Here is a 4910-nt window from a genome sequence, read left to right on the forward strand (position 1 = left end):
ACTCCATGGCTTTCCTTCTCCCTGACCTCCCTGACATTGTTGCTTCATTCCAGTATTCTCTCCACTTCACACCAGGCTTTGCTTTTCTCAGAAATGGAAAAAGAAAGAAACAACTTTGCATAAAACTGATAAGGGGCACAGAACAGGCTATGCAGTGCAGATGGCCCAACTTTGCAGACTTGGACCCTTTTTTAATAGTAAATGTCATCACACATTCAGTGTTCCAGGTACCTGCAGCTCCAGCAAGCCCACAAAGAGAGCTCAGGCCCAGCGAATCCTACAGAAGAATCTCTCTCCATCTGTCAGGGCCACCTTCTTTGACCAGCCAGATCTTCAGAGATGACGTGGGGAGGGTGGAAGTAGGCTCCAGTCTTCCATCCAATTCCAACATGACACCAGGAACTTACCCAGGGATTTTGTCAGATGACCTCATTCAGCAACACACACACAGAGTCTGTTTCTGCCCAGGTGATTTGGATTAATAAATCCAGCAGAGCCCTCCTCCTGCTGTTACGGGCCAGGCTATATGGACAGTGACCAAACTCCATTTTACCCTGAGGCTCCACGTCATGTAAGAGGTTCTTCTCCCATGGGAACACCTCCCTGTGTACCCATCTACAGTGGCTTAGCACAGCATGTTTGGTGACATAAAATGGCAATTCTTATACAATGTGAAATTGTTCTCTCTTTGGTTCCCATTGTTCTTGAGCAATAGACCCTGTCGGAGTTTAATTGTCTAGACGTTGGTAACCATTCTTTAACTTGTGCTAAACTAGGGACGTTTTGGCCCACTCCCCCTTCTGCTTATGATTTTAGATCTCATGATGTTTGCTTATGGTTTTGAATCATAGCAGCAGCTACTTATGATTCATGTGGTTTTGGACTATAAAGGTGTCCTCTAACCCCGGGAGGAGGGTGAAGGGTGTAGACTGGCAGCCCTCCCTTGGCCTGCCAGCTGGTGCATGCAGACCCCCAGCTGGCCAACAGAGGTTCTGTCTCCTGCTTTAAGATCGACTCGGTGATTTATTACAATCTCTCCATAACACCGGGCAGTCTTCTCACTCCTGGTCCTTCTGCGGGGTCTCTGGTTCTTCTAGGAGCAGCTGTAAGGACTTTGAGAGTCCAATTGGCAAGGGGCGGAGGCCAAATCTGTCCTTCTGGGGGACAGGGGCCCCACTGCTGCCAGGAGAGCAGGTCCCAAGAGCCAAGGCAGGGCGCTCTCAGAACTGGGCCCAGGACTGGTTGCTGAGAGGGCAGGGAGAGTGAGCCTGGATAAGGTGTTCACTGAGTGACGCGGAAGACAGAAATGGATGAGTCCGCCGCTCTGGACTGTGTGGGATCCCGGGGAGGGGCCCTCATATTATATGCTTAGTTTGGAGTATTCTTTTAAATTTATTTATGGTGACGAGAATTAAGCTCATAACCATGACTATGTTAGGCAAGCAATGAATTTCAGCCCTTTTAAAATATTATGTTGAGACAGGATTTTGCTAAGTTCCTGAGGTATTGAGGCTGGCTTCAAACTTTGTGATCCTCCTCCTTCAGTCTTCAAAATAGCTGTGATTATAGTTCAAAGTGCCTAGTATGGCCTAGAGAATTTTTACGTCATTTTCATGTTTCTAATTTCTTTTTTTCACTCCAATACACATTTATTCAACTAAAACAAAACATCTTTAAACATATTTTAACAATGTACAAATACATTCACAACATAATCTGCTGATTAAAAGACTCCAACAAAGTTTCCAGTATCTCAACAGAATTTACAACTGCCTACAATAATTTGTAGATTGGTTTAGTTTACAGTTAAATATATTGCCTTGTTTAAGAAAAATTATTAATACAAATGTATGATTTACAATATCCCCATGATAGCAAGAAAAAATAGATTCATAAAATGTCTTTAGGCATTTATTATGCCAAGTATTTAAATGATTATTTTTACTATGACATAAGAATTATATTCATTTAGTACTAAAATATTTTATTAGTCCAGAGGCCACTGAAGAGTTTCCAGGAAGTTCCAAAATAAAATATGACTATCCTTTCTATGAAATAAATAGAACAGCAGCAATCCCTGGGTATCCCTTAAACATAAACTATAAAGATTCCATTTATTATTTAGGCCTTAAGTATAAAAATAAAAGAAAATTTTAGAAACTAGTTTCACTTGTGCATGTCTAAGGTAAACAATTTCAACATGAAGTATATATTTAATATTAACATTTTTTTCTTTTTAACTCATACACAAACCAAGTGTTTACTCTTAATCATGAAATCAACTTATTTCTGAAAATAACCTATAGAAATAGTATGTAAACACACATACCTTTGAGATAGACTAAGAACATCCTATATTCTATGAATCAAAATGCAAATATCTCTGTAACATATGTAAACTAACACATTAATTTGGGATATATGGATACATTACTATATGCATACATATGTACACCATAAAATAAATTCTGACAATGTTCTTAATGATATCATACTTCCCAGCCTCAACTACTAGAAAAAGAAAATTAAAACTTTGTTTTAAAAAAGAAAACAGTTTTTATAGTAACTTTGCAAGTGAAAACAAAACAAACAAACAAAAATCAATGCTCCTTTTTACACTGGACTGAGCTCTAAACAATTCATAATCAAGAATCTCTTCAGCCATTCCCCAATATCACAGAAAACATAATTTTCTCTCTATTCAAGAAGTCTGTTCATTTCTGGTGTTTTGTCTTAAAAACTGCATTCCAAGATACCAGGTAGCCGTGCTGGTTAAATTCTTCCGGCTGCCCACTTGCACCTAATGTAACCATACAGGTTGGCACCCTGTAGCACCACACCCATGATAACCATGCCAACCATTTTACTCTGAGGGAGAAGAGAGCACTAAAGGCAAATATCACCCACAGCACTGGACAGGCAATTAGTCCTAACCAAAAGATTCTTGATTCAGCTTCTGAAACAGTTTTATTCTCCTGAGGAGATGCCTTCCTGGACTCAAACACCCAATGACTCTTTCCATCCTCATCAATATGATTCCACCACCCAAGGCCTACCATCAGTCTCTACCTGTGACATTTTTCACTGCCCAAAAGACACGTGACAACAACAAGATAATTGTCACCGTACAAGCAATAAAGCTGCTGCTGAGCAATTCACAGAGAAGATAGACTATAATGGCACTGACTCAGAAGAACAAATGGAAAAATGATGCCACTGGATGTCGGATTTTAGATTTTCTTGGTCTATTAGTTGTCTCTTCTTCTGCATCAAACAATGAAACATCTTCAGTGTCATCATTGCTGTCCTGAGTGCAAGGCTCTGCCAGCGTCTCCTATTCCTACATGATTGCAGGGTACCCCTACAGGGCAGGTCACAAGGGAGCTGAAGAGGTGCCCGGAGGCCGCACCCCTTTCACTTCCTCACGTGCATGACTAGAAAATGGGCCGAGGAAAAAGACCACCCGCACCCCACCCACCACACAGAGCATTTCTGCAGCCCAACATAAGATCTGCCCAGCTCTGGGTGTTGGTTGAGGATGGGCTTCTCCTCTCCACAACCCCAAGCTTCCTGAGCTCGGGGATTCCTGGGTCACTCCTCCTACGAGGGCCTACGAGCACTCAGAACACCTCCGCGGCAACTACCCTTGGTCCTCCATCCTTCCTGCCCACTCAGCTCTTCCTCAAGACTGACAGCCAGAGGGGACACAACACAACCATCCCTGTGCGCCCGGCTAACTCCACAAACCCTGCAGGACGGACCCTGCCACCCGCCAAGCCTAGGCCAGCCGCTCTCCGTGCCCACAGCCCCTCACCTCATGTTTCTAATTTCTTAATAATTTTCTAATCTATATTATAGCCATTTTCTCCTTCTAAATGGTCATCAAAGTCTTTTTTTATTGTTCTGAGAGGAAATTTAATGTGAATATACTTAATGATGTGACACCTCTGGTCACAATAGGCTATTTCTATTGTAAGAGTATTTTGATTCTGATATTTTGATAGTATAATGTGAATGTACTTTATGATATGACACATCTGGTCACAATAGGCTATTTCTATTGTAAGAGTATTTTGATTCTTAACTGTTTTTCAGGCTTAACATTTTCCTAAGAGTGGTGATTGTTCACTTTCTATTTGATTACACAAATAAGGCACTGATTTAAAAAAAAATTGTGGTGCTAGGGATCAAACCCAGGGCCTCCTGAATTCTGGATAAGGTATGCCACCACTGAGCTACATCCCAGCCCCATAGATTCTTTGTTTTTATTAGCTTTATGACTAGCTATATCAATGAGAAACTTACATAGAAATTCAACTACATTTGAAAACATTCAAGAGTTTGGGCATCCAATATTTTTTTATGATTTCTAAAATATAATTTCCCTGTAAAACACAAGAATATCTAAGATCACTCATAAACCATGCTTCCATTGAAGTTTCTCTAGTTTTACCACTTCTGAAGAACATCATGGAGGAAACTGACTTTGATATTCTTTTCAATTTTTCTTTTTTTAGAAAGCATCATAAGTTATTGTCACAAATTCTGTTTACATTTTTCGTTTAAATATTTTTTCCTAGTGGCAAATATTTGATGCTATTACTGTTGAAGGGTATACATAGAAACAAACAAAAGATAAGAATTCCTTGGGATCAATGATTCATTCACAATGAATCAATCTGCTCTTGTAACATATTTTTTATCATGACTCTTTTGAAAAAGTTCAACCATGAATTGAAATAGTGTCTCTAAAATGTAGATTTTTTTTCTCTAAAGTTTTGAAATTTTTAGAGAGAAAATCCATAACCTAGCAATAGCAAAATAAATAATGATAAATAAGTTTAAACATATTATTACTTTAACATAAAACATATAAAATAAGTATTTATCTTACATTATGTTAATTTGAC

The 4910-nt window shown here is 39.5% G+C and overlaps 1 pseudogene across 1 annotated transcript; it reads right to left on the bottom strand.

Annotated features, from left to right (window-relative positions):
* Positions 1-2701: 2701 nt before the first annotated feature.
* LOC308646167 (Golgi apparatus membrane protein TVP23 homolog B-like) lies at positions 2702-3306 on the bottom strand (annotated as a pseudogene). The gene has a single exon. The product of its transcript is annotated as a Golgi apparatus membrane protein TVP23 homolog B-like (transcript).
* Between the last annotated feature and the right edge of the window lie 1604 nt (positions 3307-4910).

The sequence above is a fragment of the Spermophilus citellus genome (genome assembly GCF_964194105.1).
Source record: "Spermophilus citellus genome assembly, chromosome: 4".
NCBI classification, from domain to species: domain Eukaryota; kingdom Metazoa; phylum Chordata; class Mammalia; order Rodentia; family Sciuridae; genus Spermophilus; species Spermophilus citellus.